This window comes from Lonchura striata, chromosome 22, assembly GCF_046129695.1.
Source record: "Lonchura striata isolate bLonStr1 chromosome 22, bLonStr1.mat, whole genome shotgun sequence".
NCBI lineage: Eukaryota > Metazoa > Chordata > Aves > Passeriformes > Estrildidae > Lonchura > Lonchura striata.
Window position 1 is genome coordinate 11,273,216 of NC_134624.1, and position 25,124 is coordinate 11,298,339.

Consider the following 25,124-nt stretch of genomic DNA (forward strand, 5'->3'; position numbering starts at 1 on the left):
TTATTGCAGCTGACAGCACAAATGTAAGATCATTTAATTGAAGCGGACTGACAATTTCCCAGTTATTTGACTTCTGAAAACTTTGTCAGACCTATCCCAATATTGTTTTTAAGACCTTTTAAAAATGTTTTACAGAGCAACCACTGTGACCTTTCCTGCTGATACTATTTCTCATGAGGTGTTTGTTCATCTCAAATGCAATGAAAAAATTCCTGGTGTGAAAACTTTTAATAAGAAGTTGTATTTTCAGATGATAAAAAGGAGATCACAGAGCAGGATGGATGCAAAACACTGAATGTTCAACCATCATATTGCAGATACCCTAGGCTACAGGGAAATATCAGATGCCTGCATGTGGTCAGTTAGAGTTCCTGGCCTGAAAAACTGAGAGATGTTCTTAAATTGGAGACAGCCCATTGCACCAGAAATTTGAGGAAAATAAATAGTTCTAGTCACTCTTGTCTGTCATGAATTTCAGTTTTTCCAAGGCTTCTGTGAGAGGCAGGACACATAAAAAGTCTGATTTTTGATTTTTAGGCTGCTTTAAAATACAACAAGTCTCTGCAGAAGCTCTTCTCTGCTTGGTAACCAACATATCACAGTAATTCTCAATGTGCCATAAGGACTTCTTGCTGTCATTGAGCTCCTAGTCATGATAGAAAAGCCCTTCCTAGATCTTCTGCCCCTTTTATATATTTTTATCTTTCCATTAAAATAGAATTTGATATTAATTCCTTTCAGCCAGGAAAAAAGGTGCTGTCCAGAAAAGCTGATACTTTGCTAAGTACTTTTTAAAAAACAATTTGTGAAAATGTATTGCAGAAAATCATTACTCATAATTTTGTCTTGACAATTATAAGCATAATAGCTTGGGGGTATTGTTGATTAATGATTTCTGTTTCCTCTGATGTTCTTGTCCTAACTTGTCCACATTTTGGAGTCATAGACTAAGGCATAAAAAAAACCAAACAAAAAAAACCAAAAAAACAACAACAACAACAAAAAAAAAACCAACAAAACCCAAACAAACAAAAAAAAACCCACAAAAAAAACCCACCCCAAACCAAAAAAAAAATACCCCAAACCAACCAACCCAAAAAAAACCCCAAAACAGTTGCCACTTTGTAATCAGAGACATATATTAAAATCAGTATATTTTATGATTTATATGTGCCCTGCATACAATTCTCAACTTTATCATTTGCCATTGATCCAATAGCTGCAATGCTGAGCCTCGCACTCTGCATGACTGGTTTTGTTGTCACCTCACTAGTTATTTTCATGCCCTTATTCTTCTGAATATCACAAAATTATTTATTTCCTCATCTCCTGCATCAGTATTACAGAATTGTTCATTCTTCTTTAATGCATTTGGGTCACTTTGTCCTTCCTGTGCTCATCACACGTTTCATGGCAGTTCCACCATGGCTGGGCACACATCTTTCAGCCACACATGAAGCCCTCTAAGCTGCAGTTATACTGATGTTAGCACTATTGTAATGTGCCCTGATCTGCTGACAGTTCTGATGTAAGACCACTCACAATAAGCAAAGATCACACAGATCTGCAGAACGTCAGGTATCAACCAGCTGATGCTGGCCCACATGGTCAGAACAGTCACAGCCATGTGCAGCGAAGCACTGCTGCTGCTCTGGCAGCCACAGGTGCAGCCTGTGCCTGCAGTCACAGGCAGGCACGAGGGGAATGCAGGGGTCTGCAGGGAATGCAAGGGACTGAGAGCTGAACACTTCCCGAGCCACACTGAAGGGCAGACACAGCCCGCCAGGGAAAGGATGTTCTGCTGTGGGCATCTGCTTTGCACCAGCACGTTCAGGTGCCCAGGTGAGAGCTGCTCCTAGGTGGAGATCCTTTTCCAATCCCTTGGAAACAGTTCAGTAAACCTCATGGTCACATGGACTGTTTTCTGTCATATAATGTCAAGGTACTGACAGTCATGCTTGGTAAGATTTGCATTAAACTATGTGTTTCTACAGGTTAGAGGCAGAAAAGGCATATTTGACTTATTTGTGGGTTTCAGAATATCAGAATTCAGAACTAAGGCAGAATTTCAGAGGAGCGATTTTTTTTTCCTCCAGCATGGACTTATTCTATGAGTTCAAATTTGGAGCATTCTTTCCCTACTAGCTTACTTCTACAGCACCTGAAGCATTTGGATTTTGAATATTTGTGACAGTCCTGATATGACGTTAGAGCCTGTGAAGCTGAGAATGAGCTAGTTCAGCCAAAAATCCTAACGCAAGCAGGCAGACGCTACTGAGCTGTGCAGTCCTGGGACTGGAACAAAAAGGGAATCTCCCCCTGACCCCAAGACTGCGTTTCAGCCACGCTGGCACAGGCACAGAGAGCTCTGTTTTACTCTCCGTCCTCTTTTACTCAACGCGAGCTCCTGTTGCTGCACACCGCACATGAACTCCGCTAAAAGCGCTGCTGCAACCTAGGAAATACTTGTGCAGAGCCGGTTCCCGGCTCCTCCCCTTCCCACTGCCTGACCTGAAGACGTTTTCTAGTCCTCCGGCAGGAGCCACAAGTCCCGGCAGGCGAGCTTCAGCTGAGCCGGGGAGGAGCCGCGCTGTTTTCTGCCTGTCCCGCTTGTTTTGACCCAGTCACCTGTGGCTGCTCCCCGGCTGGGCCAGTTCGTGCCTGCCTCTCGCCACTCGCTGGGTGCGAGAGCTCCGACTGTGCTGTCACTTCCATTCTCTTGACAGCAGACTGGTCTGACACGGTTCTTGTCACTCAAGTGGTGTAGAGCACAGATCCCTTTAATCCATCTAACAAGAAGTTCTCTTGTCTTCTCTCAGCGCCAAAGCTAATTACAAAGCAAACCACAAGTGTGTGGTTTCATGCAGTAATATAAGGAAAGAGGTGTTTGTATGAGGGTGTACAAAAGAGCCAGACATAAAGTCTGTCACATTTTGCCTCCTTTCAGCCCATTTTCTGCACCTGAGAGAGGACAGGGCTCAGTTAAATCCAGCTCAGTAGTTAAAGCCTCAGTTGGGCGCACCTCTCCTGATGCCAAACCCTTGGCGCACTGTGGCAGGCCAATGCCCTGACTCCTGATGCAGATTTTCTTCCACAGGCTTTGCTGCGAGCTGCAGCAGACTCTGCCCGTTGGTTCTGTGTCCTCCTCTTTCACAGAATGGTTCGAATCATGGATCCCCTTCACAGGACCCGAAATTTTCCACCTATAGGCATGTCCAGTTGTGACCACAATTCCTATGGCAAACTGAAGCTGATGCCTTCAATTCTCTGTGCCAGGGGTCTTTCCTTATTTTTGAAGTTTCAATAGAAGAGAGATTCAATTTTTTCCAGATGAGAAAATAGGGATGTTTTCCCCATATTAATTATTCCTACTGTTCTTTAGCATCATAACAAAACTGGAGCACTACACTTTCATTCTCTTCTTTGTCAAGTTGCTGATTGATGGACAAGAAAATAAAATTAAGCAAGACAAGAATTTATCCAATGCCTGTGCTTGTTTCTTGTCTTGGTAGTTGAGATCTGTGCAAAATAATTAGAAATAAAGTTATGTCTGCTTAGGCAGAAAGACAAAGAATGAGCAAGAAATAAAATAAGTCTAATCTTCCTAATTGTTCTCAGCCCAGGGAACAAAGGAAGGAAGGAGCTGGTAGAACAGTACATTATTTATTCTCTTATGAAGAAATATGACTTGAACTGTGTGTTTTGGAAGGAGTGTGCTGGACAAGTTTGAAATCAACATTTTACTTTGTGACTATACTGTTAGTATATGGTGTGAGCACAACTGTAAGTAGGCGCACAAGAGCACAGGATTTGAATCATGTCTCTGTCCTTTGAAGCTATCTACTGCAGAAAAAATGTAATTCGTGTCTGTAAGTTACAGAAGTAGAAAGGAAAGGATGTAAAAGAACAAGCTGTAAAATCCAAGGCATAGATCAAAATTCCATTCCAAAAAGTAGCAGGATCTTTTTGTCCTGCATTTCTTATTTGGTTCATTTGTCAGGACATAACACAATCAGGAATCCTTCAGAAATCTCACTTTATGTCTCTTCTGCACTAATGTGAACAAAATTGATGGTATGCAAAGTAAGATACTAATAAAGTACTTCCTAACAAGTAAGATATTAATAAAAGGCATGGCGCATCAGAGCCAGAAGTGACATGTCATTTTGTGGGCCTTTTTGGAAGCAGGGGCAGTTCTGAAGGCAGCAGAGAGGCAAAGCGTGTTTGTGCAAAAGTGAGAAAGAGAGGTGGGGTGTTCTGGCCTCTTTTGCCCAGAAGGAATGGAAAACACCTGCAGCACATCGTGATGGACCTCTGAGTGTCTGCTGGGGAATCGGCAGGTTCAAACGGATTTTTATTTCTAGAAGCCAATAATTCTGCTTGTTACTATATGAAACACAGGGAGTGACTTGAAATGTGATCCTGTTTCAAAATACACCTTAGCTGCAATAAAGGAACATTTCTGAAGTGAAGTCTCTCCTGTCTGTCACTATGGCAACCTGTGCAGTGTGGTGCAGCAGAACCTGCACTGGGGCTGCATCCCCTGGTTGCGTCTAAGGGTGATCCCATACAGCAAACACTGGTTGAAATCTTCAAAAATATGTTGAGCGGGACTTTTCAGCAAACTGAGGATTGACGAACAGCTGCCAGTAAAATCACCATTTGGAAATCCTTTCTGACCACATCACTCCCCCAGGCCCTCGCTGCTGTGACACAGGGGTGATGGCTGGCAGCTGGGCTTTGGAGCAAGTCCAAGAATTGCTGTTTGCATATTTGTAAGACCACTAAGAACTTGTTAGTATTACATTATTTAATATTAAATATCAAATTAAGCAAAAAAACTTTTCAAGAGAGAACTTCTCAGGTAGAAGTCTTTAGTAGTACCAGAGGCTCAAAAATGAGAAATCACATTCTGCCTTTTTATTCTATATTTAAGGAAATACAGAATTATTGCATGGTGTAAAGGCAGATGTTGGTAAACATTTCTGCTGGCAGCCCAGATTTGTCAGGAAAATACCAGTTTTGTTTCATCACTTCTACCAAAACATATTTTTTCTTAGAACATCTGCACTGAAAAGTTTATTCCAGGTTGAGAAAGCGAAAGAAAAAAGGTCCTTTTCAAAAGAGGTCATTTTTATTGTGTGATGTCTGAGGATATTTATAGATTATTAAGTATTCAGGTTATTAAGTATTTTTGTTTTGTATTACAGAAACAAAATCCTTTAAGAAGTAAATTCAGGCATTTTGCTGAAAACAAACATCCTGAGCTGCAAGTTAATGCCAGTTCTGCAGGTAGAGTTCTCAGAGTGATAAACATTTCTGGCATACTTACTGAGGCTGATCTGCCACTCACCAGGGTCTGCTCCCGAGACTCGTGGTGCATACAACAGCCTTTCCCTAAAGCCCCATGGGGTTAGGTCTAGCCTGTATGAAGACAGCCCTAAAAATGGGTCCTAAATTGCCAACATATCTACTAAAACTTCTATTCCCTCCCCTGGACCAGAAGCAGAACTGCCCCTCTCAGCATCCTGGAAAGCTCATCTGTGAGCAGAACATTCAGACTTCTTTTTTAAAACAGAGACATAAAAAATACCGCAGAAATATATTAATAACTCAGTAAATGTGCCATAACTTATAAAAGGAGCAGAAATAAGTCCATGTCTCCCATAAATATGGGAGAAAAATACATTCTGTTTGTCTCATTCAAAAAAATAGCTCTTCAGAAGTTAGAAAAGAAACATTAAATGTAGAAAATATATCATATGTAAGATTAATACCTGTATGTGTTTTTAAGGATGCGGTTACTTTGTTTCTAGCTTCGAGGAACTCATGAGCTGTGTGAATACAAGGCTCAAGTCTTGGTGGAAACAAAATGTCAAATCCCTCTGCTTGAGTCTCGGATGACCGGCCCCAGACCCAGTTCTAAGCCTTGTTCTGGCCTTTTCCTACAAGTGAGGTCAAGCCTATGAGGTTTTACGCTCCGGAGTGCTGTTACACAGCAAACGTTGAAGTATAGTTCACAGCATATTTGGAAATCCCATTTTAATTTTATGCTGAGAGAATATTAGTGGTAAGGTTTCTTGGAAATCCGATACCCATTCTCTGCTCTGAGAACACCATGTCCTACAGATGCAGTCAATTGTGCTGAAGGAGAAGAGACTTCATCAATTGCACTTAAAGTTTTAGGGTTGGTCAATTATGTTTGAAAGTTTTCAAAGGTGATAGAAAAAAATAATAATATTGTTTCCAGAAAGTAGAATAAGGTCATAATTTGCTTCTGGGTATTCTACAAACAGGAAAGAGGACACATTTTCTAAATAAATGATTCACCATGAATTAGACACCAAATATAGACAAAAATAAAGTTCATTAACACAGCCATGACTCAGCCTTCATGGTTTCGGCTGTTGCTTTCTCTTTGAAGTGGCATTTTATTAACAAAAATCAATAAGAAGATATTAGGTGCTTTCTTATTATCTCTATGATCAGTGCAATATCATCTGCTGAGATAGAGGACCAAGAGGTAATAAAGAAGAACCCCAAATGTAGGCTCCAGAATTTCAGTGCACAAAGATGAGGCAGGGATGCAAATTAACTAAAAATTATTCTTACACTAAAAAGGCATCTAAAAATAATAGTGGACAAACACTGTCCTTTAGCCAATGCTTCAGAAGGCACAACAGGGTTCCTAGAGAATTATTGGAACTGTGGATATATCACTGTGTGTCTCAGATGCTCAATAGAAGCATAATTATTAAAGATTATTAATACTCCAGTTATAATGACTACATCCTTTCAAAGCAGGTCACTCCCACCTCCCTCCACTGATACCTCTTTAGGCCCAGTGTGGAATAAACCAGGTTGTTACTGGGATGAATTTGTGGTGTAGATTACTTTGGAAAGAGCACTATGAAATAACCGGGGAGGTATTTTTTTGTGCACACCCAGGGCTTGGGGCTGGCCCAGAATTCTTGTCCAAATGCTGGACATTATCTTGCACAATTATGAACACAAGATTGGCTCTTGGTGCATTTCTGTGCTCGGGATTTATAGAAGATGCGTTTTCATTAAAAATGGCTGAGTGGTAAGATGGAGACAAAGACAGCGAAGGTGAACAAAAAGACCTGTATATTTATCAAAAGGTCTGGCATAAATATGGTGTTGGTAGAGGGTTTCAGCTGTTTTATGTCTCAGCAACAGTTTAGACAATAACATTCATATCATAGAATGGTGTAGATAATATCTGCAATAAAACCGTGTCTTTTATGTTCACGAGCAGACAAAGCCGGGGAAACACATTGATAAATGAAACGGAACCTCTGCATTTCCTTGTGGTGGAGCTCCCTCTAGCTTATAGCATTAACCCCGTGTCTGTAAATCACATATGCTCAAACTCCTACCTCCATTTTCAGGGTAGAAAAGGCTTCTGATTCTGTATTCTTGGAAGCATTTATGACATTTATAATTCATCTGGGGGAAAAAAAAAGTCCCTAAAGCTGAGCTGCTAGCTGAATGGCATTTACAACATTAATGACAGTAAATTCCAGACTTCTTAAAAAAGAAGTATAGAGAAAAAATTTGTGACATCAGGGGATGTGACTGTTATAAGCACCTTTCCATCTCTTCCAACTTTATTCTCTTTTTTTTTTCACACATAGAAATATACATATATATCTTCACTCACTTTGTGGAGACAACTAGCCTTTTCAAAATGGCAGTGAGAAAGCTAGGGACATTTTGCTAGGTAAATTTATTTGTTAAATGAATAACAGTGCATTAAATAACAAATTAGTCAGAATAATCCCAATTTATCAAAAATAGTCTATTCACCTTTATTTATTGACAATAACTAATCATAAAAATAAATAAAGGAGTATCTTAGTCTGATTAAGGTATCACCATCACTTCTTTTGTGCAGAATAGTTTCTTTTAGTTGCAGAATACACACATGTTCCTCTCTTTAGGATTCATCTGTTTTTCAAGGCTGAATTAATGGATGTAAACACTAACTACACCTTTAAAAAAAGTGTAGTGAATGGTCCATTATGGAAACATTGTTTTGCTGAAATGCTAATTTGTGTAGATTAAGAAGACATTTCTGAAGAACAATATCCAAAATCTGATATGAAGCCTAAATAACTGCTGAAATGATAAGCAGGCAGAGCTACAGGAGAAGAGTTAATTAAAAATCTCCAAGGCAACTTATATTCCTTTGTCACAAAAGAAAGGCTATGCTGCTGATACTGTACCTGGAAACTGAAAAATCACCAGCTGCCGTAGCTAAGCAGAGAATAGAAAAGGATTTACTGGTTAGCAAAGTCACAAATATTCTGCATTTTAAATGCATTTGGCCACACTGCTTCATAAATATTGCTCCCTGGGTTTTCTATTTAACTTCAAAACTACTTATCCTAAGCTCCTTTACACACTGAAAAATTAGGTTCATTCATGTAAAAATTAACAACAAAGAATTGGCTTATTGCACACATTGAAGAATCTGATTCAATAAGAATAAATATTAAATTCTTATTGAACACTGAGACACAATAGATGCCTAACCTACCTTGTTTGGGATTCAAAAGCCTAATGAAAAACAAAACCATAATAGCCTTTAGGGCTGAAACTGTGTCTGTATCATTATTTCTGCTCCACCACACCCATAAATTAATATATGAGATTAATTTTATTTTTAAGAATTAAATATGCTATTTAGATGTGTTAGTGTGCTGAGATTTAGGAGCGGAATGCTCTGAAAGTTTTTCAATCAGTATGCCAATTTATCTGCAAAACTACAGCATTGATAAGAGATAAAAGTTTAAAAAATGTTATTTTCTGCAGTTTTTATTAGCTAATGGGAAGTAATCCTCCACAGCAACTACTGTAATCAAATTTCATTTGAATGTATCCTAAACAGATGAGTGAAAAGAGAAAAATACTGTTTTAAAGGGAAGAATATCACACTTTATTCCATTATTTCTCATTGCCATATCTCAAAGTGGTTTTGGATTGTATCATAATTAAGGAAACACAAATTAGATTAAAATATTCTCTGATAAATGCGGTGTAATTTAGGATGAGTTTTACAGGTAGAACTCCACAATCATATTATTATTAGTGATGGAAAATTAAAAGAAATAAGTTTTTTTTAAAAACCTTTTTTTCTGTACCAGTGTGGGTGCTCCTGTTTGGAGTATCAGCATGACAATGAACTGTGAAAATTCCCTTGATTTACCACCCCCATGTTATATAAAGTATTCTTGGTCTTGAAGGACTCGGTGTCAAAATCGCACATCCAGTTTTCTGGGCTTTTTGAATTGTTTTTCCCAGTTACTTTCCTGTTACATGCTGAAATCAGTCTCTATCATCAAAGTTTGGAGAAGGTTAAGAGGGCAAGAGTCTGATGCTTGCCATCCCTCAGAATTTAAGGATTTTCTGATTTCAAAGTATTTAGTCATCATGTGATCTAACAAGATTCTTTTCACCTTCTTGCTTTAAAATGTGTCACACAATTTAAACTTACAAACAAGTGCAGCTTACTATGGAGGTCAGTAATCACAAATTCTTTTGAAATGGGTATTACAGTTGGAACCACATCTCGTCATCCTAGGTACCAACAGATTTGGTAGTCGTGCACAGGAAGAATCAAGAGGCTCTTTTTATTAAACTTGCTATTAATAAACTGCATTCCTTAAATCAGGCTCAATACAGAGTATTTGCAGCAGATTCGTAACTGCTGGCCTTTCTTAATCATCTGTATAAAACAGAAATTGATCTAAAAATTTCAAGAATGAAAATTGGTTATTTGAATAGTATTTTATTTTCATAAAAGATAACTATAATTATACACTGCAATACTTTAAAAGGTCAAAAGCAGAATACAGAAGTCCTATGAAAATGTGTAAAATGACACTATGTGGGCTGTAAGGTACAGGGCCTTGCTTACATGAAAAGACCTTATCTTTGAGTGATCTCTGCTCTGAAAATGCTTTGCAGCTGATATGATTAGTCAAAAAAAATTATTTCTTTTGTAGCCCATGTAGAGAGATATTATATACATGCTCACATCCAGCTTGGGTTTGCTGTGAGCTTATAGTAATCAACACCTTGGAAAAGTAGAAGAAAAACATGACAAAAATAGATAAAATGCTGCAACGTAGAATCAGTTGGCTTAGACTGGAATAATTTGGCACAAACATAGTGTGTTTATTTTTAATCCTTTTCAGTAAACCTTTTCAGACAACATAAACCATTTTTTTTATTTAAAGACTTGCCCTGTAGTTATACACCCAAGTGACTTAATGTACAAAATATAAGACATAATTGTGAAAATCCTTTGAAATTTATATTTAAAAGAAATTTGTTCTTACCCAATTGAATATTATAATTTTATTCTGTGGATTCCTTATAAGGATTTCTTTTTATTTTCAACATTCTATTAACATTAAACCTGCAACTTTCTGCTTCTTCTGGAGTATTATTTCATCACTAAAACTACGGTGCTCCCATGACTGAGAAATGTATAGAGAAATTCTTTTTTTCTCTACTTGCTATATTTCCCCTACTTGCTACAATAATTTTGAAGCTTCCAAAATTATTTTCTAAACTGTACATAACCCTGAAATATTTACTCAGGAGATGACACGAATCAGGGCAAGACAGTACCTCTGAGGAGAGAGAACATGCACACATACATCCCATCAAGTATATTATTCGTGCATCCAGAGACACAGGAAGCCTCTGTATAAACAGACGTGTGGAGAAGCAGGGAGGTAAAAAATAAAAAACCAAAGGAGACAGAAGAGTCAGCAGGAAAGGCAGAAAGGCAATGCCACTGCTTCCCAGGCAGGGCAGGGCTCCAGGGTGGGTCCTCACAATGTCATTATGCATCGCCTACTGCACAGAGATAGGATGCTTTCTAAGTGAAGAAGAAAGCTAACATGAATTTTAACTTAGATCCATAAATAATTTGCCTTACTCCTGAGTTTTGAGCTGTTTGCCACAGGTAAATAGAAATGGCCAGCTCCAGCAGGGCACACTGCCTCCCCAGCCCCAGAGAAGAGCTGGGGGGGGATCCTGGGAGGGGGGCTGTGCCTTCTCCTGTGTTCATCAGCTGCATGAAAATCATGACTGTAACAGCAATAATTTTATTTCTTGGGCTTCTCTAACTCTGATGTAAACTGGGAGATAAATTGTTTGAAATATTTGTTTCAATTTTTTTTAGTTTATAAGTGCTACCAATTTTTCTTTAAAACATGTTTTTAAATACTTAAGAACTAGGAAGGTCTATAGCAGATAGCACAATGGGGAAGGAGACCCACAGTGATACAGTGAGTAAAGTCAAGAGATACTGGGATACTTCACTGATTTCTGGGTAGCACTCTATTTGTGTGTGTTTTCCTTTTGTGTTTCATGGTGACTAATAGGGTTCCTTTTTCTCATTCTAAATTTTCTTATGAATTAGACATTCAGCTTCTGCATTTTAACATTCAACAGTATTTTTCAAGTTGGAGTATTCAGAGATGCATTCTTAAAAAGCAGGCTTCAAAACTATATCACATGCCTTAAATCAGAGCCCCTCTTTTCTGCTCACAAATGTTGATATCATCTGTAGAAATGCATTTTTATGCCATATGAGGATATCACATTCAGCAAAAACCAGTACTGCCCCAGAGTACATAACTCATGTCGCTCACAGGTAATGCCCCAGCAGAGTCTTTGTTCTTGGCTGGGTTCTTGTCCCACTTCATTCTTTGCTCCCTGAATTTTCCTCTGCCTCAGCCAAGTTAAATCCTGCCCCTTCCCACACTCAGTGGCTCACTCCTCAGTCTCTAAAGACGTTTGGGGCTGCTTTGTGCAGCTGCAGCCTGTCCCTTGTGTACCCAGGAGCTCAGGGCTGCGCTGGGTGAGCAGCGTGAGCTGCCGGCGCACCTGGGCCAGCACGGAGAGGGCTGCCCGGGTGAGCAGGAAGGCAGTCGTGCAAGAGATCTTACTTGCACATGCACTTACATCCTGAGCTTCACTAGTTGAAGCAGTAATAGGCAGGTTATAGATGAGCAATACCTTTCTTTGCAAACATTTGCCTTATGGAGAAGAGATTGATTTTTCTTGCGTCCTCAGAAACAGGATCTAGTGCTCCACAAAACTGTATGTGAGCTCGTAAGAAACAGGTTTAGTTTAAAACAGGATTATTAACAGGCAGCTCCAACTTCATAAAAATTGCTGGTTTACAAAATTATTACAGGTAAGAAAAAGTAATGCAAAGTGCACTAACCTGTAGTCATACTGGGGCTGAAGATCTCAACAGATGAAGGCCAGCTCCTGAAGGCAGTTAGTGTAAAATAACTTGCCTCGACTGTTCTTGATTAACTCCCATTTGAAGGCACAAAGACATTCTTTTCCTAGTCAACTAGCAGGCATTAAAAAAATTGAATAAGCTAATGGAGAAACACAGGGAAAAAAAATGTGTCCTTAGAAGGAGCTCCTCTTACATGGGGAATGTGAAGTGCATTACTTTATGTGCATTATTTTTCCGATGTAGTTTAGTAAAAGGAAAAGGTAAAAATTGTCCTCAAACTTAGTGTGGCAGCTCTCCCAGGACATCAGCAGGTTGAGGAGGCTGAATTCCTTGGGCTGGTGCTGCCCCAAGTGCAGGCAACAGCAGGAAGAGGCAGAGAGCACTGGGAGCACTCACATCCCAGCTGCATCTCAGCCCGGTCTGTAGAGATGCAACCTCAGAAGCAGAGGTTTGCCTGTGACCTCTGAGGGTTATGACAAGCTTAGAACCTGTAATCTGCCTCCCAGCAGTGCCCCAGTGCCACTCTGGACGGGGTAACAGGCTTCAGTGCATGAGCAAAGGAATCTCTCTTTTCTTTCCCGAAGTCCATCTGCAACCCTCAGTCTGAGGCTGAGGCACAGGTGTGATAATAGTTTCACTGAAAGATTTCTGCTGGGAGCAAGGTAAGGACTGTCATTTCCCTAATGCCACTGCCTTTTAGAAGAGTTTATATATAGCAAGCGCAGTATCATCTCTTTGGGGTTTTTTTGTTTTGTTATTAAATTGCACACGAGCTAACAACTGAAATGTAAATTAATTTTGCTGCAGATTTAGCTTTGAGTGCATGAGCCTGTGTTGTGCTCTGTGAGAGAGCGAGCAGCGGTGTTTGACTCGGTGGGTGGGTGCACTCTGACAGGTTTGGTGTGCACACCAAGGTCTGGCTCTGCTGTGACCGAGCCGGTGCCCCGCTGGGTGCCAGCCTGCTCACCAGTGGCCTGAGGAGCCTGAGCTCTGCTGTGACACATCACAGCCCTCACAGTGCAAACCAGCTGTGGGTACAGAAAGTTTTTCCCACTGACATTCAGATTAGCTCAAAAATATTGTGAAAGAGCATGATAGTGTGGCCAAGGGGAAAAGCAGGAAAGTTGCCCCTTTGGAGAATGGTGGATCTTAATAAGGGACACAAGGGAAAGCACTCCAGTTTTCATACAGCTCTACTCCTCCTTAGGGAAAGAATCACCATTCAGCTGCCTTTAGAGAAATACATGATTTTGTGAGGTGCTTTAATGTTCAGCCATCATGATGCAAAGCAGGGGGTGCCCCCACCCATGCCCCAAGCACACCCAACTCCCTGGCCCAGCTCAGTGGTGCCCACTGCATGGCTGGGGCTCGAGCCCTGCTGTGCCCACCACCAATCTAACCTAACTGATCAGGACACCTTTCCATTAAAAATATCCTGACGTATGAAGTTCAAAATAACTGTGTTGTTATTGTAAAGAACAGGGTGTTTATTAATGAGTGAATGATGATACTAATAAATTCTGATATATCATTATTAAAGAATTTGCCAGCACATTCTGAATGAAATTTTCTAAAAAATGCAATGAACTGAGCTGGAAAGAGTAGAAGGTGTATTTAATCTTTCTTTTCCTTTGCTGTTATGCTTAAGCAGGGTGATGAATCAGAAAAAGACACAATTCAAAGACCCACATGGCCTTGTCTGTGTCTTACACACCATAAAGAACTGATGGCCAGCACTGGAAGGTGCTGCAGCTTTGCAGAAGGACGAGAATTCATTGATACATCCTTAAAGTCATACCTCAATGTTAATTTCTGAAGAATAAAGTCAAGAAGAACCAGTATAAATTCAGAGGCAGTTTAGTGTGACTGAAGCCAAGAGAAACTGATGTGTGATTTAAAGAGCCCATAAAAGCAGACAACTGGCTTTAGAATCTATGGAAAGCAATAAAGCAGTTAAAAATTCTCCCAGTTGCAATGCCTATAGATTTCCTTATCTTAAATTCTTTGGCTAAGCCCCTGGAGCAAATTGCAGGGCACGTGATGGGAGTTTTGTCTTTCAGCCGGGGCTGGGGCAGCTCCGGCCCCTCTCCCTGACCCCCTCGGCGCAGCGGCTCCGCTCTAGGGGAGCTTGTCTTGGCGGCAGTGTCTAGACATTCCCAGCTACTATCCTTCCTGACAGTCTCATGCCAGTGGTAATTTAAAAATTGTTTGGGATAGGCTGTGCCTCATAGACACAGGGAGCCAGTAATAACCCCCAGTTCAGTGACCCTGGTTGGATCATCAAACAGACGGTACAGGCAGGCTCAGTTCAGCCTTGGGTCAGGAATCATGACCTCCCCTGACCTTTTTTGTAGATTTAAAATTGTTTTGAGAAAGAGAAGAATAGAAAAGGATACAACTCCAGGCAATTCTGGAAAGCGGTCCAGCTTCCTGTACTGTACACATGCATATAAGTAACATGTTTAAACAGATGCAGCTCTGGCAGGCCTGAAAAATTAGGATTTAGCTACTTTGTGCATTTTTTTTCTAATAGAGTGCACATTGCTTCTATTTACTTTGAAAACTTTGAAGTTAAAAGACACTGTATGAAAATATTATCTTCACTACATTTACTAGCAAATGCAAAAAAAGCAGGTAAATTTATTTCAGAAAATTACGAATAAGATAAGCAAACAAAAATCACTCTACGTGGGATTTTTCAGATGTGTCATAGAAAACTGGTGTATCAGCAGTGTGTACCAGATGAAAAATAACAACACTGAGATTACTAGACAAATTACCTTGTAAGAGTAATATGCATACAAACATAGGCTGGTTGGTTTTCAAAGGTTTCCTTTGTGTTCATAGTATTCATAGTCACAACCAATAAAAGAAAATATACTGGCACTCTCTTTGTGGTTTTGGTTTTGGATTGCATAATGGTGACTAATATTTTCTCAAAACCTACTTTATAGTGTTTACTTAGCAGAATTTTCATGCACTATACCTGGAAATTATGAAATGTACTTTGTGTGCTTCCAAAGGGTTGTGAAGGCTTACGAAGAGGTTTTCCAGTTTATGGAAAGAGAGCAGAAATTGTTTCTCTCTCCTCTCTAGGCTTTTATATGGGCTGGTACAGATCAGAAACACGTCAGCCAGGAGAGAGAAGGGAAGAGTAAAATTACAGGAGCTCTCCAAGAAACATAAAAGTATCAAGTGGGAAAATGAACTGCAAGCTCCAAAATGTCATAGGATTTTACAGGGGCAAACTCAGTTTAACAACACCAAGGACATCAATGCTTTTGCTGTTTTACAAAAGAAAAACATGTACATTTCTGTTCCAGCAATGAGACTATCAGCGAAGCTCAGTGCTGCTGGGGCATGGTGGGGCCCTGGGAATTGGGCAGCTCCCAGGCACAGCAGCCTGTTCCCAGCCATCCCAGCAGCATGATCAGCTGCCTTCTGACCCTGTGCAAGCCACCAGCACTGTCCTCGCTGCTGTACACAGCTCCAGCCCAGAGCACAGGTAGCCCCTGGAGCTCCTGGTCTTGAAGGGAATACCCCTTGGAAACAGGCCAGGAGTTCTTCCTGTGTCAAAGTTCTCTCTTCCGACTCTCATCAAGCACTGGCAGCTATCCCTGTACTTATACACAGCCAATATCTACATCTTCCATGTAGATTCTCAGATTGTCTCCTAAAGTTTTGGAGACACACACTGATTATATTTTTTGTATTGATTTGATCTAATCATGGGAGCATAAGAAGGAAGAGTCCTACAGGTGCATCCATAATTTCCTAAGCCAGTCCTGGCAAGATGAAACTTTTGCAGTATAAACCACTTTTAGAGGGCTATTCCTTCACAGAATTCCTTTGTTTTACTAGAGGTGTTGGCCACTGTTCTCACAGTCAGTTTAAGCAAATTCTGTAAAAGCCAACTCCTGGGTAAAATTCTTAGTCTTACAATTTCCACAGACCAGGACAAGAAAGGGGTTGTAAGGCCTGATGTCATCTCCAAGTAAGCAGAGAAACAGTATTTGCTTGCCAGAAGCTATTCATATTGAAAATCCTTTATCATTTTTTTTCTTCTCCAGACTTCCCTGGCAGCAGCAGTCACTGGAGAAGAGCAAATAGGAGAAGGAGGTGATTCCACTAACTTGCCTTTCCTAGCACACTATCTGCCATGGGCCTGACTCTGCTCAGTCTTTATGATGCAGAGCTCACTCAGCAAAAACCTTTGCTATCACTTTTTAATCAGTAATGGCAATTTAAAACAGTAGTTGTATGGTTTCTCTCCACCCTGTTTAAAGTATCCCAGCTCCAGCCTTGCCCTTTGATGCCAGGGTATGTGCTCATTAGGATGTGCAATGACAGTAAACCAACCCAGGCTCACAACTCACATTGACTGAACACAGCAAAAAGTTCTGGTTCCCAGGGACTCCTGGAAGCTGCAAATTATTAAAGATTACCTAAAATTATTGTTCTCTATGCACCCGAAGATAAAGTCGTGCTATCTGAGACAAGCACCACAGGAACAGCCCACCTCAGAACTTGTGCTACAAAGGTGCTTTCATATCTTGAGACCTGAAGATACTGTCCTGCTTAAATGGGAGTCAGAGGAGAAAGCAACAGATTTCTAGAGGCTAAAGTGATCATGGAATTGTGTCAGGGGACTTACACTGGACTGTGTCAAGCTGCAGCCCATGGGATAGCCAGCACTTTCCCATAAAAGGTAAAGAAATCTGAAAACCATCAGTAAAAGAGGAAAATCAGTTTTGAGTGAGATACCTCCACATATGAGGCCACAGCACCATGTGCTCAACAGGGTTTGCAGGGGACTGACAGCCTGTGACTGCAGACAGAGAAACATGACCCAGAGCAAGAGGAGCAGCAGTGCTGTGGCAGGGACTGGCTGGGGGACACAGCCCAGCACAGGACCCTCAGCCCCACACACTCCCAGGCATCTCTCCCAGTCTCTCTGGGTTTACATCTCTCATGTTATGCTGGAGGTTTCCCTCTGTGTCTGCATCAGTAGCTGACTGAAACACAAACACTTAGTCTTTAGAGCACCCAAACAATAGGAGTTATGATGGCTCTGGAATCTACAGTGTTACTGGTGCTAATAATTAGTTACTGTAATTTAAATAAAATATTAGTAGTGTAAATAATTAAATCTGCATTAAAACATGCATCAGGAGACAAGGCAACAAAAAGAAAATAGCTTCTAAAACTTAACATCAAATTGATTAAATTTTAAGGCCTGAATTTCTGCTTCCTATGGGGGCTGGTATGGGAGAGTGAGGGTAGAGCCAGCTAGATGCTCTTGTGTTTCTATGGCAACGGTGGGTTTCAAGTAGCCTCTGCTATTCCCTATGATTGTGAAAATCACTACACAGTGTATAAAGTGGCCAAGAGAACCAACAGCCAATAAATGCAGAAAATCCTTAAATCAAAGAGACACAGAAATAAGAGATGGAAACAACCTGTTAGACCATCTTGTTCATTCCCTGAGGCCCTGAGCAGTATTATTAACAGTCTCAAGAACCTTCAAAACCTCTAAAAATTCCATCCAAGACACATGTAAAAACTTACTGAAAGACAGAGCAATATCTCAGGAAGATATAAAAGATCTTTCTAATCTGCTTTCAGTAGGTGTTTTTTGCACTGTACTGAGCATGCTGAGATATCAGGTTCTCCAGCATTTGAGAAATGGGATGCAGGGGAGAGATTTCATGGTATTACTCACCATAACACAGGTACTTTTGCCAAAGATAAAACATCCTATAAAAACATCTTGACAGCTATATCCCTCCAAATTCTCCCCTCCTTGCCACAGAACAGATTTCTGTACCCTAAAAACAGAAGAATTTTTTTTAAGAACCTGTCTATACATTCAGGTGGTAGTTCCAGGTGTCCCATTGTTAAGTTGCAGAATAAACTTAAAATAGAAAGAAGATATTTTAGATAAGCATTTTTGTGACAGGTATAGCTCCCTTCCTTTTCTTTTGCAGTGAGGGCGAAGAGAAGGATTAGTCTGAGTTAAAATTCATGAGACTCTGTCAGGAAGACAGAAAGAATGCTCACACATACAAAAGAATCCTGGGTATCAGACTCTGCAAAAGTACATGTATTCCACTCTCAAAAAAAAAAAAAATCATATGTATTATTCAGATGATATGAGACTGGAGAAATGTACCTAGTCTTGTTCTCAGTATTGCAAAGCACTTTAAGATATACAGGTAGAAGCCAGTGTCCTCCCACCCAGAGTGTTTTACACCTACCAGCCCCAATAATTGCACTGACACAAAACTGTGCTGCTCCAGAGTAATTCACTAAAGTGAATAGCATTAATACAGGTTTGCTCAGGTTAAAGGAAGATGTATCTTTTCCATAGGGATTTTATGTTGTCTTCAGGCAGAGCTATGACTACAGGTATGATTTCAGCAGCAGCAGAGATATATCCTGAAGAAATATAGAAATATCTGTGAATATAGATATATCCTAAAGGACTGCTACCTTCACCTTGGCATTGGATTGTTGCTGTGCTATGTAACACAGTAACCCAGGCAACTGCAGTTCATCTGTAGCTACATATTTGCTGTAATGGGGCATATGTCACCAAAAGTTTGAGAAGAGGCTAAATATTGGGAAGATGAGGTAAGGGCAGGACTGTTTCTCCTTCCCATGCTTACCTGTCAATCCCAGCCTCTCCTGAACTGCTAGAGCTCAGCAGCAGGCTCATGCTGTTTTCCAATGGTCTGCACCTCTCCAATCTTGCCTCAGATGCATCCCTTTCTTTCCCAGCCTGACAAGGGCTAGCAAGGAAAAAGCAACTCATATCTGGAGCAGGAGATGTTAAAAGAGTTCTTCTGTAGCTGCTGATCCAAGCTATTTTAATCTGTCAGCAATTGGGTGAGGAGGAGGAGTAACGCTCAGCAGCTGACACAGAAGTGCTGGTATCTTTGCAAATGCTTTATTTTCTTGCAACCATCTATTGATAACACTTGGGCTCTCAAGAAAAGATGTCTCATCTCATATTTTTATTTCCATGTTTTATCCCATTGCTGTTCTTTACAAGTGTGGGACCCTGATTATGTTAATATTCAGGACAGTTTCCTCTTTTGATAAAAAGATGTGGACTTTGAAGCTAGCATAGCCTGGAATCCCATTACCAGGCTAGTTGCATTCCCAGTGGAAATGGGTCTTATTTTGTTTACAGACAAAAAAATAAAAAAGTGGTATAATCTATTATCCCAATGCCATTGTTTACATTAATTTATCAGCTGCTTCCAAGGAGCAATGGAGTTCAAGAGCATTACAAAACAGTGAGAACCCATCCTGGATTGAGTTACTGAAAGAATTACAGCTGACTCTAAGAACTCCTTGAAATGACTCCAGGGGAACTGCAGACAGTGGGCTGTATTATTTAGCAGAATAAAGGTGAAGATACAGGGGATACTTGAGACCAAGAAGGCAGTGTCAGCAAGTCTACCACAAGCATCAGCTCCAGTTGTACTAGCTGGAATCCCAAATGTTAAACTCAAAGTAAACCAGTCTGCTGAAACCAAAGTGATTTTTATTCTTTCTTCTCCAACATGTAGCAACATATTGGACTGTCAGATATACCCTTTGCTTACTGTTTTATCAGTACCTTCCTTATAATCATTAGTCCAAAAGGTGTAAAAGCATTTGAGTTAACAAATAAAGTCACAATATATTTCTGGCATCTCATAGGCAGAAAATGAGGATATTTGCTGGACATTATTCTCTAGAGTCCTTATAACTAGCTAAAGTCACTGAGCATAGGATGCAAAAAATAAATGAAAATGTTTCATTCAATTCTGATGCTTATTTACTATTGAGATACTTCACAACTCTCCCATTCCAAGCAGAAGTGGTGAAATTCCTTTTCAAGACAGATGCAATATTTTCTTGACTAGTATCAAGTAGAGGCAGCACTCTGCTATCAACAGTGCTGAATGAATCTCCTGTCTGTAATTAGCTAATAACGCATAAGAGTCTTATGCTCTGTTAGTGGGAGAGCTTTATTGCATTGTGGGTAGCAACAGTGGGCAGAGTTTTCCCATTTCACACATACTTGTATCTCTTGGCTTGATATTTCTGCACTTGGTCAGTTTGTGGAGCACTATATGAAATTTAGTCAGATGAGTTTCTTTTACTGCCACTGTGTGAGGGTAGTTCTCAGCCTCTTGAGAAAATCTACAGAGAGCAATAAAACCAGATTGTCCAAACAAGCTCAATAATTGGGTCAAAGCACTATTAGGGGGTTCAAAATAATTTTTTGCTCAATGTTTTTTATGAGTAGTTGGTCTATGCACCAAAGGGCAGCACCTGCCTCCCTGCACCTTTCTGAGGCTGCAAAGTACAGGTCCTTCCCCAGGAGCCTCTCTACTCCTTGTTTCCTGCACAGCCCCACTCCTCTGAGCTGGTCCTGCTTTGGGAGACCCCAGGGGTTTTCAGAAAAGTGAGAAGATATTTTACTCCCCCTTCTTATTGACACAATTATCTGACTGGGCCATCCTGCTGAGATCAATCTCTACTTTACTGGGGTGGGGTATCTATTCAATGCTTAGTTTCATGGAATAGAGCTAGGCTGACTGCTCAGATCTGTGCTGCTATTGTGGTGCTGGCTACCCCCTGCCACACCCACAGAAATCCTTCCAGATTCAGTGCACACGTTCTGGCATGCCATCTGATCCAAATTAAAGCTGGTCTGCACTGCGTTCCTAGCTCAGCACTAAATTCCAGCTGTGGTCAGCCACTAAGATTGTTACACCTAGTCTCTAATTTGAATGCATTTTACATTTCAATATATTATGTCTGAAAGTTAAAAATGTCCACAAAAGGTGGACTTTTCCTGTTTCATCAAGTCAAACTGCAGTGCAGTCAGCCTACAGAAATTCAAGATTTGATGCAAATTGTCTTCTCTGCTGCCTAGCTGAGAAAGCAGAATCCCAGCCAGAGGGCTGAGTGGCCACAGACATGGGACCTGTCTGCCACCAGGACAGAGCTCTTCAGTGATGCTGCTGAGATCCACTGGGCTGTATCCTGGGGTGGGGTCCACCTCTAGCCCACCAGGATGTAGTTGTTCACAAGTCAAAGACTCAGCAGCTTATGGCAGCTTTTTGAATCTGGAAAAGTTGAAAGCACTGAGAAAACACCTTGGCTGATCTACAGGTGCAAACTGATTGCCAATGTGGCTTTAGAAGCAGATTCCACACGCTTGTACAGGCACTCAGTCTGACAGCTTCAGGTCAGATTTTTATAACAACAGGAAGCTCCAGACACCAAGTCTAGGTAAGGCAGAGTTAAACTAACACACAGGTGTTAAACTAACTCCCAGGTGTATCTGTGGGCAGTATGTCAGCCTTCTCCAGTGTTTCCCTCTCCCTGCTGCCCAGAGCATAAATAAATAATAAAGAATAAACAAAATATGTGGTGATCATCCTGCATCAGCCTTCACACCCCCCTCCCTGGTCAGGTGGAGGTCAGGAGAACAGTTGGCATAAACTGCCCGTAAAATGCTGAGACAGTGGCCAGATCTTGCAAATCTTGGAGGGATGAGTATAATGATGGCATCTCCAAGAGAGTCCTTCTTCCCACTTCTCCTCACCTGTGCTCTATAGGTACTAGCTTTTCCAGAGCTGGAGGGAGATAAAAGGCTCTTTTCCAGCACGAGTACCTCACTGGGTGCTGCAGTTCAGTGCAGTGCTAAGCCTGCTGGGCACGTGGCTGACCAGCCCCAGACAAACTCTTCCCAGTCCTTGGACTACCCTGACAGACAATCTGCAGCATCACTTGTACAAAAACAGGAGGAGCAAGTGCTCCCTCCCTGTGCAGCCCCTGACAAAGCCAGGCAAAGCTCCTGGATCTGCTGACTGAAGAGGTGTGAGGTCAAGCACAGGAGCTGCCCATCCAGCCAGATACCTTCTCCAATAACCTGCTCAGTGGAGGAGGCACCCAGGTCCAACACCAGCTCATTTGACTTTGCAGGTGATTTTATCTCTATTTCAAAAAGAAATGACAGCTGTTTTGTTCCTTCACTCCCGCTGAATACTGTGGCTTATTCCCAGCAGGTGTGCAGGAGGGAAGATGGTTTTCCATGACAGCAAGGCCAGAAGAACTACAGAAACTCTCTCCTCCTAAGCAGCTCACCAGTAACACTGAACAGTCCCAGAAGAGGGAAGCCAGCACGGTGGGTAATTCTCTGAGAGGAGGCATACATGGCAGTGGCAGCAGCAGCTGCTGCTTCTGCTTGTCCCATGCTGAGACTCAGGGTTGTGCACATTTCACAAGAGCAATCTTAGGGATTGAGAGAGTGATGTAAGGCAAGAAACAAGGCAGTTAGGACAAGGTTCTGGTTTCTGTAAGTATAAGTAAGCAACTTATAAAAATAATAGCAATTCTGAATGTTTCAAGAGACTAAATCAAACCCATAATATTTAAATAATAAAAATTGAGTTGTTTAAATTTTACTTAAAAACTATAATGAAATTGCTGCAATAGGTAGCTTTTGTTGAATGTCTGCAAATTATTCACATTGATCTGGTAATAATAGGATATGGACTGCTTTTCATCACCAGAGAAGCTGTAGTTATTAGTCAGTCTTAAGGTTGTTGGTTCAGTTCATTATTCTCAATTATGCTAATGGAAAAGCTGGTGTGGAGAAATGAGGCTGTTGATTCTCCTACAATTGCTGGAACCCAGGAGCACAAGGTACCTCCCCAGGTCTTTGCTCTTACCAGCTGTTTTTGTACAGCTGGTCAGAATGTCCTGGACCCATGGACAGGAAATACAGTTGCTTGTTTTTTTAAAAAAGTAAAATATGTTCTAAAGCAAGCAGCCACAATCATCCTTAGCAGTACCCGCACCTCACCTTTTTCTAAGCTATACTGTTGAGCTTATCTAGGAAGCAGCTGAAATGAAAATATCCAAGTCAGGGAAACATTTGTTTCGCTAAAATATTCCCTGTTTGCAGGCAAAATTCTTTGAATGGAACAAGTTGTTCACGTGCCGTTGTGGAGCCAGGAATAAATGAGCACTCATGCAGGTAGTCAGCAGCTCTGAACATCATTCACTGTTTGTCACTAGGAAAGGTTCAGGATTTGGCTCACTTACCTTGTGCCATGAGCTAAGCCTCAGGACACAGCAAACAGTGACAGGTGACTGTAAATTGCCTGCAAAAAGACATCACATTGAATTCTGTGGGTCACTTGCAACTAGACAGATTATGTCATGAGTTGAATTCAGTCTACTGAATAATAGCCATGTCCTTTCACCACTGGGCAAGGGGCAGACAACAACAATTAAAAGCAGACAAAAATACAGGCAAATAAGCAATTTTATAATGTTGCATTTCTATCAGTAGGTTACAAGGCAAGGCACATCAGGATTTAAAATGGGTCAGAAAAAATGACAAAACCCAAAATAATGCAGAGAGAAATACATAAGTTAGGCAGTGATGCAGAAGAAAGCATGGTGTGGTGTGTAAAATGTCTCTCTACAACTGGCACAAACTGCAGTGAGGATGGTTAGGGGTGAGATGGCACCCACAGGACAAACCATGGGACAAAGGCTGCAGTGAAGGTAGACAACAGACCAAACTGAACTGGAAGAGACTGTTTCAAGAGTTTCAACAACGGCCAAAATCTCCTCTACCAGTGTACATATATATATATATATATATATATATATATATATATATATACACACACACATATATACACTTCACGTACTCCCAGATTAGAACTTAATATTCCGCTACACTTCCCTTCTTAGAGCTGCTCCTATTTGCATTACTAAAATGAGGACAGTACAGCTTTTATTTTTTTTATTTTTTTTTTTACTCGTGACAGGGGCACCACCTAACGGCCACTGGATCCCCGGCTTTGCTTCCCTGCAGTTTCCTCCCAGCTGAAATTACAGCTAGCAGAGAAGAAATCCAACCGTTCAACTGAGCTACCAGTTACTAATCCTGAAATTCGGCAGGACTGATCAGGGCACCTGACATTCCACATCCATGCACACCCACACGCTCTGAACGCAGGACTGATCTGCAGGAAGAAAACGAAGCTCCCTGAGCCACGGGACCCTGATGGCAACGGGCACAAGCAGGGACGGCTCTGGCCCCAGGGGCAGGGCTAGCACAGCAGCCTGAGAGCCGGAGGCCCGTGATCCGATAGCACTCTGTCCTAAACACTTTCTGCTTTTGTGGTTGGGCACCTGCAACACCATGAGCAGCACAGGTCAGAACCCCCTAATCGTTAGGATTGTTCACAGAATCTGTGATGTCCCCTGAAGACAGTGAATGTCAAGGACAGGGAGAGAAGAGCACTTCTTGTGCTGTTCTGAAATCCAAATACTTGTAGTTTATCTGTTTCAAGGAGTTGAATAACTATAATTTATTCAGATAAGTATAATGCCAATCACAATATTTACCAGCAGAATCTGTTACAAATACAGGGAGAGTGTGGAGTTAGGAGAGACAGTCTAAAGAGCAAGTTCTAGTAACACACCTAGGAAGAAATTTATTCTGTGCACGCTTCCCTTCAGCTTTAGATAAACCACTGGTTTATAGCATGGTCATGGGAAATTCAGAGATTCCTCATTTTCTGTGGACATTGGCAAGGCACAATTCAAATCCTGCAGGTTTGCCAGCTTGCTATACACACCTGTACAGGAAAGTTTGCCCCAGTTTAAAGTCCCTTTTAGGAACTACAGGGAAACTTATGCAACTAACCTAACAATTACACCAGTAAAATCACATGAGAAAAAGGGCACCATGAAAAACTTTGGGACACACTTTGGGACTTGGGAAGGAACACACTTTCTG

General features: G+C 41.0%; 1 long non-coding RNA gene across 1 annotated transcript in view; it reads left to right on the plus strand.

The window, feature by feature from the left end:
* LOC110477687 (uncharacterized) overlaps positions 1–24,987 on the plus strand; it is a 40,924-nt gene extending 15,937 nt beyond the window's left edge. Inside the window, exons 2-3 of the long non-coding RNA XR_002466622.2 lie at positions 22,369–22,487; positions 24,148–24,987. This is a non-coding gene — a long non-coding RNA (uncharacterized LOC110477687). The remainder of the gene's footprint in view (positions 1–22,368; positions 22,488–24,147) is intronic.
* Positions 24,988–25,124: the final 137 nt, after the last annotated feature.